A 25,281-nucleotide genomic window follows, 5' to 3' on the forward strand; every position below is an offset into this window, starting at 1 on the left:
GGTCCCATGGTGTTTATACTTCTTTGCTACTGTTTGTACAGGTGAACGTGGTACCTTCAGGCGTTTGGAAATTGCTCACAAGGATGAACCAGACTTGTGGAGGTCTATATATTTTTTCTGAGGTCTTAGCTATTTCTTTTGATTTTCCCATGATGTCAAGCAAAGAGGCACTGAGTTTGAAGGTAGGCAATGAAATACATCCACAGGTACACATCCAATTGACTCAAATGATGTCAATTAGCCTGTCAGAAGCTTCTAAAGCCATAACATCAATTTCTTGAATTGTCCAAACTGTTTAAAGGCACAGTCAGCTTAGTGTATGTAAACTTCTGACCCACTGGAATTGTGATACAGGGAATTATAAGTGAAATAGACTGTAAACAATTGCTGGAAAAATTACTAACCGACTTGCCAAAACTATAGTTTGTCAACAAGAAGTGGTTGTAAAACAAGTTTTAATGACTCCAACCTAAGTGTATGTGAACCCTCCCAACTCGTCATTAAGGTCGAGATCCTGGGTCTTGACCCCGACGTATGCAACTGGGTCCTGTACTTTCTGATGGGCCGCCCCAAGGTGGTGAGGATCAGCGGGGTGGAGATGTTTCCTACCCTCAACACTGGGGCTCCATAAGGGTGCGTTCTCAGTCTTCTCCTGTACTCCCTGTTCACCCATGACTGCGTGGCCATGCACGCCTCCAACTCAATCATCAAGTTTGCAGACGACACTACAGTGTTAGGCTTGATTACCAACAATGACGAGATGGCCTACAGGGAGGAGGTGAGAGCCCTCGGAATGTGGTGTCAGGAAAATAACCTCACACTCAATGTCAACAATACAAAGGAGATGATCGTGGACATCGACGGGACAGTAGTGGAGAAGGTGGAAAGTTCATTGGCGTACACATCACAGACAAACTGAAATGGTCCACCCAGACAGACAGCGTAGTGAAGAAGGCACAACAGTGCCTCTTCAACGTCAGGAGGTTGAAGAAATGTGGCTTGTCACCGAAAAAACTCAAACTTTTACAGATGCACAATCGAGAGCATCCTGTCGGGCTTCATCACCGCCTGGTACGGCAACTTCTCCGCCCACAACCACAAGGCTCTCCAGAGGGTAGTGAGGTCTGCACAACGCATAACCGGGGGCAAACTACCTGCCATCCAGGACACCTACACCGCCCGATGTCACAGGAAGGCCAAAAATCATCAAGGACAACAACCACACGAGCCACTGCCTGTTCACCCCACTATCATCCAGAAGGCGAGGTCAGTACACATGCATCAAAGGGGCCGAGAGACTGAAAAACAGCCATCACTAACATTGAGTGGCTGCTGCCAACATACTGACTCAATCTCTAGCCACTTTAATAATTAAAAATTGGATGTAATAAATGTATCACTAGTCACTTTAAACAATGCCACTTTATATAATGTTTACATACCCTACATTTCTCATATGTATTTACTGTACTCTATAGCATCTACTGCATCTTGCCTATGCCGCATGGCCATCACTCATCCATATATTTATATGTACATATTCTTATTCATTACTTTACACTTGTGTGTATGAGTTAGTTGTTGTGAAATTGTTAGATTACTTGTTCGATATTACTGCACGGTCGGAACTAGAAGCACAAGTATTTCGCTACACTCACATTAACATCTGCTAACCATGTGTATGTGACCAATAAAATAAAAACAGATTCAAATGTGGCTACATAAGACTGAATGCAGGTGGTGAGTCACAAATGGTCATATTATGATCAAACATCTGTACTGCTGAGGATAGGATCAAGTACAAGAAGTCCTGCTATGAGTTCCGCAGAGTCATCAAACCAGCAAAAGGACAATATAGGAACAAGATGGTATCCTATTACACAGGCTCTAATGCCCGACGCATGTGGCAGGGGCTACAGTTCATTACGGACTACAAAGGAAGAACCAGCCGTGATCTGCCACTCTACCAGACAAACTAAATGCATTTTATGCACGTGTCGACAAAAACAACAACGAGCCGTGCACGAGGGCCCCCGCTAAGCCATGGGACTGGGTGATATCACTCTTTGAGGCCGACGTGAATAAGGTTTTTAATCAGGTGAACACTCGCAAGGCTGCATGGCCGGACATAATTGTAGAGCGCATTCTCAGAGTATGCGCAGAACAGCTAGCAGGCATATTCACAGTCATTTTCAACCTCTCCTTGTCCCAGTCTGTAATCACACATGTCTCAAGCTGACCACCATTAATTCCTGTTCCCAACAACTCTAAGGCTACCTGCCACAATGACTACCGCCCTGTAACACTGAAATCTGTAATCACAAAGTGGCACACATCAACTCCATCATCCCAGACAACCTAGACCCACTCCATTTTGCATACTACACCAACGCAATCTCAATTGCACTCCATACTGCTCAGGAATACCTATGTGAGAATGGTCTTCATTGACTACAGCTCAGCGTTCAAAGCTATAGCCCCTTCCAAGCACGTTAAAGCTATAGCTATAGCTATAGCCCCTTCCAAAATTGTTAAAGACTCCAGCCACCCAAGCCATGGACTGTTCTCTCTGCTTTTGCTCAGCAATGGGTACCGGAGTATCAAGTGTGAGACCAACAGGCTCCTGAACAGCTTCTATCCCCAAGTCACAAGACTTTCGAAATAGCTAACAAAATGGCTACACAGACTTCTATTTTATTTGTATTTTGGCACTGTCTCTATGCAAACTCACAAACCCACTCTATGCACATTCTCCACACTCATTCACACACACTAAAACCAACATACACACTTAATGTGCTTTCACACACATAACACTTTTCATACTGACTCTACACCAGAGGTGAAAGTAGATGTAATCTCTTACCAGTATGGGACACGTAATCTCCCGTACACATATATATAGTGCCTTGCAAAAGTATTCATCCTCCTTGGCGTTTTTCCTATTTTGTTGCATTTCAACCTGTAATATAAATAGATTTTTATTCGGATTTCATGTAATGGAAATACAGAAAATAGTCCAAATTGTTGGTGAAATGTAAAAAATAACTTGTTTCAATAAAATAAAAATAAAAAACGGAAAAGTGGTACATACATATGTATTCACCCCTTTGCAATGAAGCACCTAAATAAGATCTGGTGCAACCAATTACCTTCTGAAGTCACATAATAAGTTAAATAAAGTCCACCTGTGTGCAATCTAAGTGTCACATGATCGGTCACATGCTCTGAAAGGCCCCAGAGTCTGCAACACCACTAAGCAAGGAGCACCACCAAGCAAGCGGCACCATGAAGAACAAGGAGCTCTCCAAACAGGTTGGGGACAAAGTTGTGGAGAAGTACAGATCAGCTTTGGGTTATAAAGAAATATCTGAAGCTTTGAATATCCCATGGAGCACCATTAAATCCATTATTAAAAAATGGAAAGAATATGGCACCACAACAAACCTGCCAAGAAAGGACCACCCACCAAAACCCCCAGACCAGGCAAGGAGGGAATTAATCTGAGAGGCAACAAAGGGACCAAAGATGACCCTGAAGGAGCTGCAAAGCTCCACAGGGGAGATGGGAGTATCTGTGCATAGGACCACTTTAAGCCGTACACTCTACAGACCTGGGCTTTATGAAAGAGTGGCCATAAAAAAGCCATTGCTTAAAGAAAAAAATAAGCGGACACGTTTGGTGTTCGCCAACAGGCATGTGGGAGACTCACCAAAAATATGGAAGAAGGTACTCTGGTCAGGTGAGACTAAAATTGAGCTATTTAGCCATCAAAGAAAATGCTATGTCTGGCGCAAACCCAACACCTCTCATCACCCCGAGGAAACCATCCCCATAGTGAAGCATGGTGGTGGCAGCATCATGCTGTGGGGATGTTTTTCATTGGCAGGGACTGGGAAACTGGTCAGCATTGAAGGAATGATGGATGGTGCTAAATACAGGGAAATTCTTGAGGGAAATCTCTTCCAGATTTGAGGGTGGGACGGAGGTTCACCTTCCAGCAGGACAATGACCCTAAGCATACTGCTAAAGCAACACTCGGGTGGTTTAAGGGGAAACATATAAATGTCTTGGAATGGCCAGACCTCAATCCAATCGAGAATCTTTGGTATGACTTATATTTTGCTGTACACCAGCTTATATAGACATATCCCAAGAGATGTGCAGTTGTAATTGCTGCAAATGGTGGCTCTACAATGTATTGACTTTGGGGGGGGGTGAATAGTTATGCACGCTCAAGTTATCATTTCTTGTTTGTTCCACAATAAAAAATATTTTGCATCTTCACAGTGGTAGGCATGTTGTGTAAATAAAATAATACACACCCCCCAAAAATACATTTGAATTCCAGGTTGTAAGGCAACAAAATAGGAAAGAAGTAAGGGGGTGAATACTTTTGCAAGCCACTGCATATATATATATATATATATATATATATATATATATTTTGAGCCTGTGTAACCCTAGAGTTACATATAAACTCAGTATAAAAATAAATGTCCTCTCACTCTCAACTGCGTTTATTTTCAGCAAACTTAACATGTGTAAATATTTGTATGAACATAGCAAGATTCAACAACTGAGACATAAACTGAACAAGTTCCACAGACATGTGACTGATAGAAATGGAATAATGTGTCCCCGAACAAAGGGGGGGGGGGTCAAAATCAAAAGTAACAGTCTGGTGAGGACCTGCCTTACAACAGGCCTACAAGCCCTCAGTCCAGCCTCTCTCAGTCTATTGAGGACAGTCAGTACTGATGGAGGGATTGTGCATTCCTGGTGTAACTCAGGTGGATGTTGTTGCCATCCTGTACCTGTCCGCAGGTGTGATGTTGGGATGTACCGATCCTGTGCAGGTGTTGTTACACGTGGTCTGCCACTGCGAGGACGATCAGCTCAAGATCAGCTCAAGATCAAGACGGACGTCTTGTCTCCCTGTAGCGCTGTCTTAGGCGTCTCACTGTACGGACATTGCAATTTATTGCCCTGGCCACATCTGCAGTCCTCATTCCTCCTTGCAGCATGCCTAAGGCACGTTCACACAGATGAGCAGGGACCCTGGGCATCTTTCTTTTGGTGCTTTTCAGAGTCAGTAGAAAGTAGCCTCTTTAGTGTCCTAAGTTTTCATAACTGTGACCTTAGTTGCCTACCGTCTGTAAGCTGTTAGTGTCTTAACGAGGTGCATGTTCTTTAATTGTTTATGGTTCACTGAACAAGCATGGGAAACAGTGTTTAAACCCTTTACAATGAAGATCTGTGAAGTTATTTGGATTTCTACGAATTATCTTTGAATGACAGGGTCCTGAAAAAGTTTAGATATAAGGGCACAGGGCGAGACCTAGATGCAGAAACAGGAGGCAGATATTTATTATAATCCAAGGGGAAGGCAAGAGAATGGTCGTGGACAGGCAAAAGATCATAACATGGTCAGAGTCCAGGAGGTACAGAGTGGCAGGCAGGCAGGCAGGCTTGAGGTCAGGGCAGGCAGAATGGTCAGGCAGGACTAGCAAAAACAAAGATAAGAAAAAGCAGGCGCACGGAAAAACACGCTGGTTGACTTGACAAACAAGACAAACTGGCAACAGACAAACAGGGGACACAGGAATAAGTACCCAGGGACTAATGGGGGAAAACAGGTGACACCTGGAGGTGGGTGGAGACAATCACAAAGACAGGTGAAACAGATCAGGGCATGACAATCGAATCCCTTTTCATTTCAAATACGATCATCTCTGTGGGCCTACTAGCCTCGGCCTAGTAAAGATTTGTCATACCACTTTTAACATGCAATAGTTTTAGCATAGGCGGTGTGGGTTTCAAGTTTGGTGAATCTAATTTTCACTGTAACAATACACTGCTATAATAAAGCATTCCATGCATTCTTGAATTTGAAGACTTACGTAAGATAGCCTGCTATTCCTAATGTGACGATTAGATTGTATAGTCAAAATGAAGGCTAGTAATATAAATCCATCACTTTTTCCAAAATAAAGACTGTTAAATGCAACGCGCAGTGGTGTAGAGGAAGCCTAGGCTATAGGCTATGTATATCAGATACATTTTCTCTCCTTTCTTTGCACAGGGAAATGTTGGCCTTTTATGAACACATTTCATGCTACTCTACCACACCTTATCTGACTGGAGACATTAGCAGAATCGTTTTTAATATGTCAAAAATTACAGGGTAGGCTACTCTGCTAACACTGACAAACAGAACAATAAAAACTACAATGTTTGAGCCTTATAGTAGGCCTATGAAAAGGGAGACACAAATATAATGACATTCATTTAAACTGGAGGAGCAAATTATTGTCCAAAAATAAGCTAAAGTGGCATTGACCTAACAATAAAGACAATCGATATGTACACTCACCAGGGATATGGCAGATGTTCTCATCTGGTACCAACAAGATAGGCTACTGTTTGCTCAATTAAGTTGAGAATTTTGCTAACAAAAAAATGTATTTGTCTTTTCATTGTTTTCTCTTTACAGCAATAGCCATTTGCTTTCCAAGCTGTGTTTAAAAAAAAAAGTAATTTTGCGATATGCCTGGTTGAGTCTCTCTGCTTTTCACTGACAGTTGCATCTCAACAATCATTTATTTGGTACTTGCCACGCATGCTGCCCAAATTGTGGGCCCTTCTGACTTTAGGCTATGCAATTGAAAGAATCTACATCTTTTTATTTTTAACGAAGATAATGATCCTCTGTGGCCAATCATGCTTTCTGGTGTAGTAGCCTATTTTGAATGATTGTATTTATTCCTGTATGGACAGGAGTAAGCTAAATATGCTACATAATTTTGTAAATGTAGTTCAATTTACTTTAGATCAAGCTTAGCTTCCCCTTGCCTTCTGCAGGCAGCCTTCTGCAGGCTGCATGCCTTTTAATGTAACAAACACAACCAGTCATGATGTTATCTGATTGTCAAACATTTACTTCAAAAAGGCGCTCCTGTAGCCTACCCGTGCACGTTCGTCCACTCACAAAATATTTCCAGCATCCAAACCCCAACAATGCACTGTGCACCCACAATTTGTGTAATGGAAAGAGACATCTGTTACAAAAAAACTTAGGTGTATTGTACTAACATTCTGTTATTGTCATAAGGCCTACACTTGTAGACTGAATGGCACGCCACGGTCTCGGCTGCTCATCTCCGCCTTGTTTTGATCACCAATCGCCTTGGGAAAATGTTAGTTTTCTTATTGAACCACAAGGTAATTTGGAGCATTTACCACCCGGTTTCAAGTCAATTCACTCATTGTTCACGTAGTTGACATGTGTTAATGTTAAATAATGGCATAAAAGACTATGGATTTCTTCACATGTTGTGTTAATTGTCATGGGCTCATGTGTTACCTGTAGCCTACAGCATACCCCACTATTTATTTTGCTGGGAGGCTGTACCGGACCGTACCGGCTTACTTTCAACCCTGCTCTACATATAGGCACACACAGTCACATACAATCATCATATAGGCTGCTGCTACTCTGTTTTTAATATATCCTGATGCCTAGTCACCTTGCCCTATACATACTGTGTCTAACAATACCACTCCAGTATCCCTCCACATTGTAAATATGGTATTGGCACTGACCCTGGATATAGCTTACTTAATTTCTATCTCCTGTGTGTTTTTGTTCTACTTGACTTTTTTAATGTATTTTTTTTATAGTACTACTGCATTGTTTGGAAAGAGCAAGCAAGAAAGGCATTTTACTGTAAGTGCTTGTGACAATAGAAACTTGAAACTTGGGGCCTGAAGGCTCAGTGATGCTGACACAGGCCAATCGTTTCACTGTGATGGGGAAAGGGAAAAGTTAGAAGGTCGATTAATTCCTGAAGGGGACATAGCCAGAGTCAGTCATCCCCTGCTTGGGGTTTCTATAGGAACCAGGGAGCTAATAGCAGGCTAATGTGCTTGACAGGCTGGTGGGCTCATAGCATTATCCACTATTTTATCTCCATCTGACCCCTTAATGGATTTTATTGGGCATAAACAGTCTTTCAGAAATTGTATTACATATCACATTCATTATCCTGGGGTTGATGGGGAGTAATCATATTATGAGTAAGGAGTGGGGATTGGATATAGGATGTACAATAACATAAACCTAGTTTTCTGAAAAACATGCGACCGCTTTGCAGCACCTGGCTTTTTTAGCTCTGTTTACAGTAAAATAATATTCATCAAATCAAATGTATTTATATAGCCCTTCGCATATCAGCTGAAATCTCAAAGTGCTGTACAGAAACCCAGCCTAAAACCCCAAACAGCAAGCAATGCATGTGAAAGAGGCACGGTGGCTAGGAAAAACTCCCTAGAAAGGCCAAAAACCTAGGAAGAAACCTAGAGAGGAACCAGGCTATGAGGGGTGGCCAGTCCTCTTCTGGCTGTGCCGGGTGGATATTATAACAGAACATGGTCAAGATGTTAAAATGTTCATAAATGACCAGCATGGTCAAATAATAATAATCATTGTAGTTGTCGAGGGTGCAACAAGCACGTCCGGTGAACAGGTCAGGGTTCCGTAGCCGCAGGCAGAACAGTTGAAACTGGAGCAGCAGCATGGCCAGGTGGACTGGGGACAGCAAGGAGTCATCATGCCAGGTAGTCCTGAGGCATGGTCCTAGGGCTCAGGTCCTCCGAGAGAAAGAAAGAAAGAGAGAAAGAGAGAATTAGAGAGAGCATATTTAAATTCACACAGGACACCGGATAAGACAAGAGAATACTCCAGATGAAACAGACTGACCCTAGCCCCCCGGCACATAAACTACTGCAGCATAAATACTGGAGGCTGAGACAGGAGGGATCAGAAGACACTGTGGCCCCATCCGATGATACCCCCGGACAGGGCCAAACAGGCAGGATATAACCCCACCCACTTTGCCAAAGCACAGCCCCCACACCACTAGAGGGATGTCTACAACCACCAACTTCCCGTCCGAAGACAAGGCCGAGTATAGCCCACAAAATCTCCGCCATGGCACAACCCAAGGGGGGGCGCCAACCCAGACAGGAAGACCACGTCAGTGACTCAACCCACTCAAGTGACGCACCCCTCCCATGGACGGCATGGAAGAACACCAGTAAGTCAGTGACTCAGCCCCTGTAATAGGGTTAGAGGCAGAGAATCCCAGTGGAAAGAGGGGAACCGGCAAGGCAGAGACAGCAAGGGCGGTTCGTTGCTCCAGCCTTTCCGTTCACCTTCACACTCCTGGGCCAGACTACACTTAATCATAGGACCTACTGAAGAGATAAGTCTTCAGTAAAGACTTAAAGGTTGAGACTGAGTCTGCGTCTCTCACATGGGTAGGCAGACCATTCCATAAAAATGGAGCTCTATAGGAGAAAGCCCTACCTCCAGCCGTTTGCTTAGAAATTCTAGGGATACCACTGTCTGGTCTAAAACGTCTCCAATCGTAGACAGATGAATCTGTAATCCACATTAGACAGGCTTGTCTTGAGATTGCCTTTTGCATTGATTTTCTGATACCATCTCATTTAACACTATATTCAAGAGGTAAAAAGGAACATCATTAGCATGCATGACTATTTAATTTAATTATAGTTTAGACAACGTTTTCCCAACACATAAATTGTTATAAAGAACTCAATATAACCTTATGATCTATGTTATTAAAAGCTGGATTTGAAGAAGGAAAGCAAGGGAATTTAATTATATTCTTTAAATAAAGAAATACGATTTGAATAGAGAACAGTTCTGCTGGTGTTTCAGTTACAAATGGGTTATGGAGCGTCTAAAAAGCATGAGTCTGTAAATTAAAAATCACCTTTTTATTCCCTGGCAGTGAACAGCTGTGGAAACAGATGGGGATGGACTGCATGAAGAGGTTGACAATGAGTCAGGGGAAAGGTGGGGGGCAGCTATGGATGAACCTCTGACCCCAAGTCCATCTCCATCTAATCTAAAATTACTATACTTAGTTGGCTGGCTTATAGCCAGTTTGCTACAGCAGGAAAATAATCCTGAGCAACAGGAAGTGTGAATTATTATGTGGATTATAATTAATGGAAATCTTTTGTAGGGGTTAAGGATTAGCTCCTTTTTTTCAATTTTTGCCTAAAATGACATACCCAAATCTAACTGCCTGTAGCTCAGGCCCTGTAGCAAGGATATGCGTATTATTGGTACCATTTGAAAGGAAACACTTTGAAGTTTATGGAAATGTGAAAGGAATGTAGTAGATTATAACACAATTGATCTGGTAAAAGTATTTATTTTGTACCATCATCTTTGAAATGCAAGAGAAAGGCCATAATGTGTTATTCCAGCCCATGTGCAATTTAGATTTTAGCCACTAGATGGCATCAGTCTATGTGCAACGTGTTAGACTGATCCAATGAACCATTGCATTTCTGTTTGAAAATGTTATATCAAGACTGCCCAAATGTGCCTAATTTGTTTATTAATAACTTTTCATGTTCAAAATTGTGCACTCTCCTCAAACAATAGCATGGTATTCTTTCACTGTAATAGCAACTGTAAATTGGACAGTGCAGTTAGATTAACAAGAATTGAAGCTTTCTGCCAATATCAGATATGTCTATGTCCTGGGAAATGTCCTTGTTACTTACAACCTCATGCTAATCGCATTAGCCTACGTTAGCTCAACCGCCCCGTGGAAGGGACACCGATCCTGAGGAAATTTTAATACATTTTTCGTTATGGCAAATCAAGCCTGACATTTTAAAGTGGGCATTAAACTTTAGAAGCCTTTTTAAACATTGAATACACTACAAGTTTGCATTTCCTGCGGTGCATGAACATTCTCTGCAACAAAAGAGCGACCAAATTAAGATCCTACATCTGTAGTAGGCTGTCATCTTTTCACACATTTGTCTTATCACTTTCTCTACAGCGAATATCAGATACAAACAAGAATAGTTCATCTATCAACTTGACTGGTGGTGCTTTCCTGCATCACCCTCCAAACCATCAAGGGGGGGGGGGGGACGTTTATATCGTTGCGAATGCGAACCATGTTGATAAATTGAAAAATTTCTGGACAGAAGGAGGGATAAGGGCATAATCAAAAATGCCGTCTGATTGCTGCATTGTATCAGGCTGATTTAAGAGGCATAACAGTCAGACCTAATTCTGTTTTTCTTCTTTACCTCTCTGTTTGGCCGAGGATGGCTTATCCTTGGGGATATGTGGAGGTTGTATTTGTCCACTGAGCAGTCAATGTGGAGCTGGGCTCTGTAATTGGACCTGTCAGTCTATTTCAGGCTGCAGCTCAGAGAGATATTAAAAAAGTCTCCCCCCTTTACTGCTCGGTCATAGGACATTTGGCCAGCCGGTGGCTAAGGCACCTCACAAGCATACACATTCCCAGCCATACAAGCAGCCCGTTGCCAGACTCAAACACTCACTCTGCCTGCCTTGGAAACAGACAATGGTGTGTACAAAACCCAATATAATTATTTCTTTATTTTTCCTCCTCCCGGTTTTGGTGCATAGTTACAGCTGAACAGATTGAGAGTGGGTAGGGATACTAAGATAGATGGCACGGTAGGCATGTGGGCACCTGAGGTGGGCAGGGGAAGTGATGAATAATGGATGGAATTCAATGCACTTCCTTTCTTCTGCTTCCATCCTTCTGACTCAAAAAGATATGACTTTAACATTAAAGATGGAAAGCAATATTGGCTTATTCCCTTACATTTAATTTTTATTTATTTATTTCACCTTTATTTAACCAGGTAGGCAAGTTGAGAACAAGTTCTCATTTACAACTGCGACCTGGCCAAGATAAAGCAAAGCAGTTCGACACATATAACAACACAGAGTTACACATGGAGTAAAACAAACATACAGTCAATAATACAGTAGAAAAATAAGTCTATATACAATGTGAGCAAATGAGGTGAGATAATGGAGGTAAAGGCAATAAATAGGCCATGGTGGTGAAGTAAATACAATATAGCAATTAAAACACTGGAATGGTAGATTTGACAGTAGATGAGTGTGCAAAGTAGAAATACTGGGGTGCAAAGGAGCAAAATAAATAAATACAGTCGGGGAAGAGGTAGTTGTTTGGGCTATTTATAGATGGGCTATGTACAGGTGCAGCGATCTGTGAGCTGCTCTGACAGCTTAAAGCTAGTGAGGGAGATAAGTGTTTCCAGTTTCAGAGATTTTTGTAGTTCGTTCCAGTCATTGGCAGCAGAGAACTGAAAGGAGAGGCGGCCAAAGGAGGAATTGGCTTTGGGGGTGACAAGTGAGATATACCTGCTGGAACGCGTGCTATGGGTGGGTGCAGCTATGGTGACCAGCGAGCAGAGATAAGGCGGGACTTTACCTAGCAGGGTCTTGTAGATGACCTGGAGCCAGTGGGTTTGGTGACGAGTATGAAGCGAGGGCCAGCCAACAAGAGCGTACAGGTCGCAGTGGTGGGTAGTATATGGGGCTTTGGTGACAAAACGGATGGCACTGTGATAGACTGCATCCAATTTGTTGGAGGCTATTTTGTAAATGACATCGCCAAAGTCGAGGATTGGTAAGATGGTCAGTTTTACGAGGGTATGTTTGGCAGCATGAGTGAAGGATGCTTTGTTGACATGGATATGAAACAAAACACGTAAGGATGCATATAGACAACCATTCTTCACACATATCATCATAATCTACAGTGACACTCAGACATTATTTCACTAGTGATGTTAGTCATGACATGTGGGATAAAAATACATGGAGAATATTTAACATCAGAATATGATGTGGGGGTAATGTTTCAACCGGACGTAATGCTTTTCTGTAGACAACCAGACAGGTTGAATGTACATCGCATTTAAATTAGATTTGAATTCAATCATCCTCAATCCTGTTCATTCTTCATCACTGAAGTAGCTCATAGTAGAGAACACAAATAACAGAGAACATAGGGAAATACAATTACATTTTTCCCCAGCCATTATTATGAGTCGTCCTCCCCTCAGCAGCCTCCTGTAAGTTATACATACAGTATCTCACATTTTTGTAAATATTTGAGTATATCTTTTCATGTGACAACACTGAAGAAATGACACTTTGCTACAATGTAAAGTAGTGAGTGTACAGCTTGTATAACAGTGTAAATTTGCTGTCCCCTCAAAATAACTCAACACACAGCCATTAATGTCTAAACCGCTGGCAACAAAAGTGAGTACACCCCTAAGTGATAATGTCCAAATTGGGCCCAATTTGGGTGTACTCACATTTGTGAGATACTGTACAGTATATCCTGTTTTGATGGATTGATGCATGATACATGCTTAAAACTATAGTTTTGGCATATTTCTATAACACAATAACCAGTGTGGTTAATTAAACACATCATATGAATTTCCGTAGACTTCAAGAAATATGTCGTATGCGAATATTATTGTAAAGTGAAAGATGTTCAACTGACCTTTCCAGAGGGGGATAACTGCTATGATTAAATGTAACTCTGATACAAAGGAAATAGATTTTTTTTTAAAAATAAAGACTGAGAATTTACACAGCCTGTTGAAACTAATGATGGCCTTGGCATAGTCCTGGCAAAGTTCAACATTATTATTTTATACAAGAAACTGTACAATATCGTGTCACCTTTTTGAACATGCAACTTGACATGGTAGAACGTCTCAAAGATGGGTGTTAGGAATAAATTCAAAAGTGACAGGAATTAATTCAAAAATTCCATTCTGCTCAATCAGGAACTGTTGATTGAATGTGGAGAAGCAGCTTCTCTCTCTTTTACACTGTCTTCAATTAACAACCCATCCTTCATATTTCCCTGCACAACCTCCTATCCTACATGCATACTAATATGCCTTTTCCTCTGTAGAAAAAGACCAACAACTGCCTAGCAACTCTGACTCTTTCTGATTGCATTCATTATCAGGCTCCTTGCTGCCGTGCTGCTGTACTGCCCACCATTTACAATAAGAACGGAGGAAGCGATTTAAAGAGGAGTGAATCATTCAACACATATGTCTCAGGATATTAAACAAGGTCAACATACCAATTTAAAAGCTATCAGTGTAAGCTTCCTGTCAGCCTGCTGAATCTGATCCATTCAGAGTGATGGAATATACTGACAGATGACGTGGGAGATCTTGGTGGACCCCATTTTGCACCTATCGAATCAAGTCAATGTGAAAATGGTGGAGGACGGAGGTGTAAAGTTATAGAGTAATTAAATGCTCCTAACATCTACAGTGTTTCTGTCTATCGTTGTGGGTGATGACTGCGTGTACGTTAAATGAAATTGAATGTCATCTGTTTTGGAATAGGATGAAGTAAACATGCAGTCAACAAATGTGCAATAATAGAACAAGTAAATTGCAGAACCAAAACCAAAATTAAAACTCAAAATGATTGCCGGGGGCTACAGAGAAGCTGTGGGGAGCTTTGGAGAAACAGTGGGAGATTCTAGTTACTTCACAACATATATAGCTAAAGTAGCAGTCAGAGAGAGACTTCGTTAGTATGGTTCCCACACCCCGTAGTATAGCACATCCACTAACAAGGTACATCAGGCTAGGGCATAATGGAGTGTGCTTTTTCATTTAATCTATAGAATGTAAGCTGCATACACACAGCATTTTTCATGAACGCTTCAGAGAGATGCATGAATACAGTGGAAATCCATACACTGTTGAATTATAATTTCAAAAGATCCATGGCCCGATGCTGAAATTTCCAGTGGGTATGTTGTGTTTTCTTTGGATACGCAGTAAATTCCAATGCTTCTTTAGTCGTGTTGCCTAATGACTTACTTTTGGTATTGTGTTGAACTAAGTACAGAGTGATATATAAACACATTTTTCATCACTCAATCACTTTGCATTATTGGTTTGGACAATGTGAATTGAGCTCTTACAACATTCTGATAGAGAAAAGTGGGATCATTTTTAGCTTAACGTCAGATAATCTATTACATGGATTAGCAATGTGGGTCATAAATAGCATGGGTGGTCATTATCTGCATTGGGATAATACAATCTGGAGATCAACTGCATGAGTGTATGTCTATCTCCCTGTGTCCACCTGTAATATAATATTTCCATTTTGCGCTCTATCCCAGACCAACTCAATTAGCATTGACTTGAGGATTGCTAATGCAGTCTCTACTATGGTGTGTCATCGGAATGAAACACAGAGGCCAGACACAGGCACAATTGCACACACACACACACACACACACACACACACACACACACACACACACACACACACACACACACACACACACGTATGTACGCATGCACGCACACACACAGAATGACGAGACTCTCCTTTAGAAGGAGCTGTCTGCTAATTATCACTGTCTTTACTATAATAGGATGTGTCAGCCAATCAAAGGTGGTTATCAAGTCAAGAATTGGAAAAGTGTATTGCTCTCTTGCAGTTAAAGTCTTATTTAGCCCCTCTAATGCTTTACTAATATCCTAAAAACTCTCACAGGTCTCTTCAAGATCACGTTGCTGAAACAATCATGCAGCTCTCTTTATGACTAAGCATCTGCTGCTCCAACTATCCCATCCAGGCAACACACTATTCACTGGCAGTGTGTCCTCTCTACCACTAATGCAACTATGGTTGAGGTAGTAATATACCATCCCATCTGTTTTGTTTCTTCATAGCCATTCCAGACAGCAGTCCTTGAAAACAGTTTACAGTCTGTCAGGGTTTACCTTGGCTTCGCAGCCAGCCCCGGCAGCCTCAGCACAAAGTGCAAATTAAAACATCTCACTGACTCACCACCGGCAGCGGCAAGGCGAGGGGGAGTCATACCCTTGTTCAGCTCCATCTGCCAGGGACACCCTCGTCGACGGGATGCTAACACAGAGTCTGGGACCGCCTCCGAGGTCAATACTTTTCCACAGCACTTCCGAATATGGCATATGCCGACACCAGGCAAGGACTGGCAGGGCGGGCACTTACGGCGATACATCGACAAGCCAGGTCTAATCCACTATAAAAGCCCCAGCCCCACAGATCCATCATCTCATGCCGCCACTCGGCAGCCCTCACTGGGGGAGAAAGCTACCCAAGTGACCAGGCTGAATGGAGATGAATAGGCCGTGACAGCACACCCAGCAACAACAAGGAACACCACTTACTGTTCAGAGGATCGCATCGGCCCTGACAACAACATACGTCTGAGAAAGTGGAATTAACAGGGCGGCGAGCTAACAACGAGATATACAGAGATCTGCTGGACAGGCGTTCACTGTCAAGAGTTCGCTAGGATAAAGTGGGATGTGTTTATGAGAAAAATATATTTTGTATGCTGTCATAATAAATTCAGTAAAAAAAGAAACTTCCTCTCACTGTCAACAGCATTTATTTTCAGCAAACTTCACATGTGTAAATATTTGTATAAACATAACAAGATTCAACAACTGAGACATTAACTGAACAAGTCCCACAGACATGTGACTAACAGAAATTGAATAATGTGCCCCTGAACAAAGGGGGGGGGGTCAATATCAATATAAGTAACAGTCAATATCTGGTGGCCAGAAGCTGCATTAAGTACCACAGTGCATCTCTTCCTCAAGGACTGCACCAGATTTGTCAGTTCTTGCTGTGAGATGTTACCCCACTCTTCCACCAAGGCACCTACAAGTTCCCAGATATTTCTGGTGGGAATGGCCCTAGCCCTCACCCTCCAATCCAACAGGTCCCAGACGTGACCATGGGATTGAGATCCAGGCTCTTCGCTGGCAATGGCAGAACAATGACATTCCTGTCTTGCAGGAAATCACGCACAGAACGAGGAGCCTGCAGGAAGGGTACCACATGAGGGAGGAGGATGTCTTCCCTGTAATGCACAGCGTTGAGATTGCCTGCAATAACAACAAGCTCAGTCCGATGATGCTGTGACACACCGCCCCAGACCATGATGGACCCTCCACCTCCAAATCGATCCCGCTCCAGAGTGCAGGCCTCGGTGCAACACTCATTACTTCGGCAATAAACACAAATCCGACCATCACCCCTGGTGAGTCAAAACCGTGACTCGTCAGTGTAGAGCACTTTTTGCCAGTCCTGCCTGGTCCAGCAACGGCGGGTTTGTGCCCATAGGTAACATTGTTGCCGGTGATATCTGGTGAGGACCTGCCTTACAACAGGCTTACAAGCCCTCAGTACAGCCTCTCTCAGCCTATTGCGGACAGTCTGAGCACTGATGGAGGGATTGTGCGCTCCAGGTGTAACTCAGGTGGTTGTTGTTGCCATCCTGTACCTGTCTGCAGTTGTGATGTTTGGATGTACTGATCCTGTGCAGGTGTTGTTACACATGGTCTGCCACTGCAACGATGATCAGCTGTCCGTCCTGTCTCCCTGTGGCGCTGTCTTAGGCATCTCACTGTACGGACATTGCAATTTATTGCCCTGGCCACATCTGCAGTCCTCATGCCTCCTTGCAGTATGCCTAAGGCACGTTCACGCAGATGAGCAGGGACCCTGGGCATCTTTCTTTTGGTGTTTTTCAGAGTCAGTAGAAAGGCTTCTTTAGTGTCCTAAGTTTTCATAACTGTGACCTTAGTTGCCTACCGTCTGTAAGCTGTTAGTGTCTTAACGACCGTTCCACAGGTGCAGGTCCATTAATTGTTTATGGTTCATTGAACAAGCATGGGAAACAGTGTTTAAACCCTTTACAAGGAATATCTGTGAAGTTATTTGGATATTTACAAATTATTGTTGAAAGACAGGGTCCTGAAAAAGGGACGTTTCTTAAAGTTTATAGTTTATAAAATATATTGAGGATTTTTCAACACTGGACTGGCCAGGCAGGGGACATTCAGTGAAGATACAGCAATTTGTTAATTTGTTTAGTTGTGGAAATAAGGACAATTGCAAAGTGTGAAAAACTACTGTGTCGAGAATGAAAAGCATTGATCGATCTATTCTCATTGGTAATTTCTAATAGTCTGGTGATAGCACCCACCTACACATTTCTGACATACAAACAAATATAGTGCATTCGGAAAGTATCCAGTCAATCAATCAAATGTGTTTATAAAGCCTTTTTACATCATCCGATGTCACAAAGTGCTGTACAGCCTAAAACCCCAAACAGCAAGCAATGCAGATGTAGAAGCATGGTGGCTAGGAAAAACTCCCTAGAAAGGCCGGAACCTAGGAAGAAACCTAGAGAGGATACCAGGCTCTGAGGGTTGGCCAGTCCTCTTCTGGCTGTGCCGAGTGGAGATTATACCAGAACATGGCCAAGATGTTCAAACGTTCATAGATGACCAGCAGGGTCAGATAATAATAATCACAGTGGTTGTAGAGGGTGCAACTGGTCAGCACGTCAAGAGTAAACGTCAGTTGGCTTTTCATAGCCGATCATTCAGTTAGAGACAGCAGGTGCGGTAGAGAGAGAGTCCAAAACAGCAGGTTCGGGACAAGGTAGCACGTCCAGTGAACAGGTCAGGGTTCCATAGCCGAAGGCAGAACAGTTGAAACTGGAGCAGCAGCACAACCAGGTGGTCTGGGGATAGCAAGGAGTCATCAGGCCAGGTAGTCCTAAGGCATGGTCATGGGGCTCAGGTCCTCAGAGGGAAGAGAGAGAGAGAGAAAGAGAGAGAGAAGGAAAAATAGATAATTAGAGGGCGCATTCTTAAATTCACACAGGACACTGGATAAGACAGGATAAATACTCAAGATATAACAGACTGACCCTAGCCCACCGATACTTAAACTATTGCAGCATAAATACTGGAGGCTGAGACAGGAGGGGTTGGGAGAAACTGTGGACTTGTCTGACAATACCCTCCGGACAGGGACAAACAGGTAGGATATAACCCCACTCACTTTGCCAAAGCACAGCCCCCACACCACTAGAGGGATATCTTCAACCACTAACCTACTACCCTGAGACAAGGCCGAGTATAGCCCATGAAGATCTCCCCCACGACACAAACCCGAGCGGGGCGCCAACCCGGACAGGAAGATCACGTTAGTGACTCAACCCACTCAAGTGACCCACCCCTCCTAGGGACGGCATGGAACAGCACCAGTAAGCCAGTGACTCAGCCCCCATAATAGAGTTAGAGGCAGAGAATCCCAGTGGAGAGAGGGGAACCGGCCAGGCTGAGACAGCAAGGGCAGTTCGTCGCTCCAGTGCCTTTCCATTCACCTTCACACCCCTGGGCCAGACTACCCTCAATCATAGGACCTAATGAAGAGATGAGTCTTCAATAAAGACTTCAAGGTCGAGACCGAGTCTGAGTCTCGGAAAGTAGAGCATTGCAGTAGTGTAGTCTAGAAGTGCCAAAACCATGGATACATTTTTCTACATAATTTTTGGACAGAAAGTTTGTGATTTCTGCAATGTTACGAAGATGGAAAAAAGATGGATACCCCTTCCCCTTTACCACATTTTGTTACATTACAGCCTTATTCTACAACGTATTGAATAAAATATACAAATGTTCTCATCAATCTACACACAATACCCCATATTGACAAAGCAAAAAACAGGTTTTAAAAATAAAAAACAGAAATCCCTTATTTAAATCAGTATTCGGAGCCTTTGCTCTGAGACTCAAAATTGAGCTCAGGTGCATCCTGATTCCATAAAAAATCCTAGAGATGCTTCTAAAGCTCGATTTGAGTCCACCTGTGGTAAAGTCACACACCTGTCTATATAAGGTTCCCACAGTTGACAGTGCATTTCAGAGCATAAACCAAGTGCTTAGGTTGAAGGAATTGTCCATAGAGCTCAGAGACAGGATTGTGTCGAGGCACAGATCTGGGGAAGGGTACAAAAACAATTCTGCAGCATTGAAGGTCCCCAAGAAGACAGTGGCCTCCATCATTCTTAAATGGAAGAAGTTTAGAACCCCCAAGACTCTTCCTAGAACTGGCTGCCCGGCCAAACTGAGCAATCAGGAGAGAAGGGCCTTGGTTAGAGAGGTGACCAAGAACCCGATGGTCACTCTGACAGAGCTCCAGACTTCCTCTCTGGAGATTGGAGAACCTTACAGAAGGACAACCATCTCTTCAGCACTCCACCAATCAGGCATTTATGGTAGAGGGGCCAGACGAAAGCCATTCATCAGTAAAAGGCACATGACAGCTTCCCTACGGTGAAGCACAGTGGTGGCAGCATCATGGTGTCGGGATGTTTTTCAGCGGCCGGGACAGGGAGACTAGTCAAGATCAAGGGAAAAATGAACGGAGCAAAGTACAGAGAGATCTTTAATGAAAACTTGCTCCAGAGCGCTCAGGACCTCAGACTAGGGTGATGGTTCACCTTCCAACTGGACAACGAACCTTAGCATACTGCCAAGACAAAGCAGTATTTGCTTCAAGACATGTCTCTGAATGTCCTTGAGTGGTCCAGCCAGAGGCCGGACTTGAACCCGATCAAACATCTCTGGAGAGATCTGAAAATAGCTGTGCAACGTGCTCCCCATCCAACCTGACAGAGCTTGAGAGGATATGCAGAGAAGAATGGGAGAAACTCCCCAAATACAGGTGTGCCAAGTTTGTAGCATCATACCCAAGAAGACTCGAGGCTCAGTAAATCACTGCCAAAGGTGCTTCAATAAAGTACAGAGTAAAGGGTCTGAATGCTTACCTAAATGTGATATCAGTTTTTTCTATTTAATGCATTTGTAAAAAATATCTAACCTTTTTTTGCTATGTCATTATAGGGTATAGTGTGTAGATTGATGAGGAAAAAACTATTTAATAAATGTTTTAATAAGGCTGTAACGTAACAAAATGTGGAAAAAGTCAAGGGGTCTGAATACTTTCCAAATGCACTGTACGTGTTTTCATTCAAACACATACGCACGTCAATGAACTTGGCATCCGCTGAAAACATAAGCCTTCGCTGATTTACATAAAAAAATTGGAGAAGTTAAATGAGAAATGTAATTGTGTGGGCAGCACTTAATAGAGCTTGATAATCCATCTCCCTGTTGAACTAATCCTGTTTACCCATGGAGATTTTACAAATAAAGGAAAGATTTAAATCATCAACCAATTTGGACAGAGCCCAAATTAACTTGGCAATGAAGGTGGAGGAAAATAACTTGCTGTGCATTTATTTGAAACCACAACTAGATCCATGCAGTTTTCCAGCTTCTTGAAGAACCATACAAGTTGAAAATGTACAAGGCAATATGTCCTTGTTATGATGTGCCTACATATCAATTTTGACATTATAGACATGCATTACATTCAAATATGTCCAAAAGCGTTGAAGTGACAGACAAACAAAAGTCATCATTATGTACAGTGCCTTCAGAAAGTATTCACACCCCTTGACTTTTTCCACATTTTGTTGTGTTACATCCTGAATTTGAAATGTTTTTGTCACTGGCCTACACACAGTACCCCATAATGTCAAAGTGGAATTATGTTTTAAGGCATTTTCACAATTTCATAAATGAAGAGCTGAAATGTCCCGAGTCATTAAGTTTTCAACCCCTTTGTTATGACAAGCCTAAATTAGTTCAGTAGTAAACGTTTGCTTAACAAGTCACATAATATGTTGCATGGATCACTCTGTGTGCAATAATAGTGTTATGCATGATTTTTTAATGAATACCAAATCTCTGTACCCCACAAATACAGTTATCTGTAATTTCAGTCAGTTAAGCAGTGCATTTCAAACACAGATTCAATCACAAAAACCAGCAAGATTTTCCAGTGCCTCGCAAAAATGGGCTCCTATTGGTAGATGGGTACAAATAAAAAAGCAGACATTGAATATCCCTTTGAGCATGGTGAAGTTATTAAAGCATTATGTTCGGGGCAAAACACACAACTCAGTACCACTCTTCATATTTTCAAGCATGGTGGTGGCTGCATCATGGTATGGGTATGTGTCACGATTCCTACCGACGGTGGCGCCCCCTCCTGCTTGGGTGGCGCTCGGCGGTCGTCGTCACCGGCCTATTAGCTACCACCGATTCCCTTTTTGTTTTTCCCTTTTTTTATGTTTTCTCACCTGCCCTGAGTTAGTCATTAAGAGGGCTATTTAGTTCAGCTGGCCCGCTCCCTATTGTGCGGGATTGTCTTTCTGTGTGTCGACTGCGTTTTGTTCGACTGTGCTTGTCGAGTGTATTTTCCCTGTTGTTGGGAAACCTTTTATTTTGTGCTTGTGGTTTATTAAAATTACCACACAGTGTTCGCTGCTTCCTGTGCTTCTTTCCGCCACACAACAGACAAGCCGTTACAGAATCCCGCACCGCAAAGAGCATGGAATCAGCGGGAGCAGCGGGCACTCCACTACCCTCGATGGAGGAACGTGTCCTTCATAATACATCGGTCCTGCATCGCATCGGATTCGCCATGGACCAGATGATGGAGAGGATGGACCGATGGGAGAGGAGTGGTATCCTCTCTCCACCTTCACCCCCCCGATACAACCATCTCCTCCTCCTACGACGTCTGGCTCTGGCGAGCTTCGCCTGGCACTCCAGAGGGAGTACGATGGGACGGCGGCTGGGTGCAAGGGGTTTCTTCTCCAGTTAGAGTTGTACCTGGCCACCGTCAGACCTGCTCCTACAGGAGAGGAGAGCGTGAGTGCCCTCGTTTCCTGCCTGACGGGCCGAGCTCTGGAGTGGGCTAATGCGGTCTGGAACGCTCCAGACTCGGCGAGGGACCACTACCCAGAGTTCACCCGCCGCTTTCGGGCTGTTTTCGACCACCCCCCCGAAGGTAGAGCGGCGGGTGAACGGCTGTTCCACCTCAGGCAGGAGACGAGGAGCGCTCAAGACTTCACGCTGGAGTTTAGGACCTTGGCTGCTGGAGCGGGGTGGAATGACAGGGCCCTCATAGACCACTACCGGTGTAGTCTCCGGGCGGACGTCCGCAGGGAGCTGGCCTGTAGGGACACCAATCTATACCTGGACGAACTCATTGATATGTCCATACGGTTGGACAATTTGCTGGCTGCCCGCGGGCGTTCGGAGAGGGTCCTGCCCGTTCCACCCCCGTGCACCCCCGCCCCTACCCCTATGGAGGTAGGGGGGGCCGTGCCAAGGGGCACCGGAGGAGGTGGCTCCTCCTGCACCAGCTGTGGTCGGAGAGGACACACGGCCGACCGGTGCTGGAGGAGCCAGTCTGGGAGTCGAGAAGGCAGGCAGAACACTTCTCGGTCACCTCAGGTGAGTCAGCACCAGATTCACCCAGAACCCCCTGTTGGTCATGTGTTTTTGTCTGTTTCATTTTCAAAAAATTTTCCCTCTTCCCAGCATAGGGCGCTAGTCGATTCAGGCGAAGCTGGGAACTTTATGGACCGTGGACTTGCCATTAAGCTGGGCATTCCACGGGTGCCAATAGATTCCCCCTTCCCCGTGCACTCCTTAGATAGCCGACCATTAGGGTCAGGGCTAGTCATGGAGTCTACGGTGCCGCTGGACATGGTAACGCTGGGGAATCATAAGGAAAGCATTAACTTTTTTCTTATTGATTCACCTGCGTTTCCGGTGGTGCTGCGGGTCCCCTGGCTGGCTGGTCACAATCCCCTCATTTCGTGGAAACAGGGGGTTCTCCAGGGGTGGTCGGAGGAGTGTTCAGGGAGGTGTCTAGGAGTTACCATAGGTGCCACGTCGGTGGAGAGTCCAGACCAGGTGTCCACCGTGCGCATTCCCCCTGAATACGCCGATTTGGCGATCGCTTTTTGTAAAAAGAGAGCGACTAAATTACCACTTCATCGACAAGGGGATTGTGCGATAGATCTCCAGGTTAACGCTGCGCTTCCCAGGAGTCACGTGTACCCCTTGTCACAAGAGGAGACGGCGGCTATGGAGACATACGTCACGGAATCCTTGGGACAGGGGTACATTTGGCCCTCCATCTCACCCGCTTCCTCGAGTTTATTTTTTGTGAAGAAAAAGGCGGGAGGTCTGCGTCCGTGCATTGATTATAGAGGTCTAAACGCGATCACGGTGGGGTTTAGTTACCCACTACCTCTTATCGCTACGGCAGTGGAATCATTTCACGGAGCACAGTTCTTCACAAAATTGGATCTCAGGAGTGCGATTAACCTGGTGCGTATCAAGAAGGGAGATGAGTGGAAAACCGCCTTTAGTACCACATCAGGCCATTAAGAGTACCTCGTCATGCCGTATGGGTTGAAAAATGCTCCAGCCGTCTTTCAATCCTTTGTTGACGAGATTCTCAGGGACCTGCACGGGCAGGGCGTGACTGTCTATATCGATGACATTCTGATATATTCCGCCACTCGCTCCGCGCATGTGTCCCTGGTACGCAAGGTGCTTGGTAGACTGCTGGAGCATGACCTATACGTTAAGGCTGAGAAGTGTGAGTTTTTCAAACGAGCCATCTCCTTTCTGGGTTATCGCATTTCCACCACGGGGGTGGTGATGGAGTGTGACCGCGTTAAGGCCGTGCGTAATTGGCCGACTCCAACCACGGTGAAGGAAGTGCAGCGGTTCTTGGGCTTTGCCAACTACTACCGGAGGTTTATCCGGGGGTTTGGCCAGGTAGCGGCTCCCATTACCTCACTGCTGAATGGGGGGCCGGCGCGTTTGAGATGGTCGACGGAGGCGGACAGAGCCTTCAAGAAGTTGAAGACACTGTTCACCGACGCGCCCGTGTTGGCGCACCCGGACCCGTCTTTAGCGTTCGTAGTAGAGGTGGACGTATCCGAGGCTGGGGTGGGTGCCGTGCTATCACAGCGCTCGGGTGCGCCACCAAAACTCGGCCCCTGCGCTTTCTTCTCAAGGAAGCTCAGTTCGGTGGAGCGTAACTACAATGTGGGGGACAGGGAGTTGCTAGCGGTAGTCAAAGCCTTGAGGGTGTGGCGACACTGGCTTGAGGGGGCTAAGCACCCCTTTCTCATCTGGACCGACCACCGAAACCTGGAGTACTTCCGGGCAGCGAGGAGACTGAATCCACGTCAGGCAAGGTGGGCCATGTTCTTCGCCCGGTTTAGGTTTACCATCTCATATAGACTGGGTTCCCTTAATACTAAAGCCGACGCGCTGTCCCGTCTGTATGACACGGATGACCGACCCATCGATCCAACTCCCATCATTCCAGCGTCTAGGCTGGTGGCACCAGTGGTGTGGGAGGTGGACGCGGACATCGAGCGGGCACTGGTGTTGGAACCTGCGCCTGCGCAGGTGCCCGTGGGGCGCATGTATGTGCTGCTCGATGTTTGCGATCGGTTGATTCGGTGGGCGCACACGCTACCTGCGGCGGGTCATCCTGGTGTAGAGAGGACAGTGCGGAGTCTAAGGGGGAAGTATTGGTGGCCCACCTTGGCTAAGGACGTGAGGTCA

The sequence above is a fragment of the Salmo trutta genome, chromosome 26, assembly GCF_901001165.1.
Source record: "Salmo trutta chromosome 26, fSalTru1.1, whole genome shotgun sequence".
Taxonomy (NCBI): Eukaryota; Metazoa; Chordata; class Actinopteri; order Salmoniformes; family Salmonidae; genus Salmo; species Salmo trutta.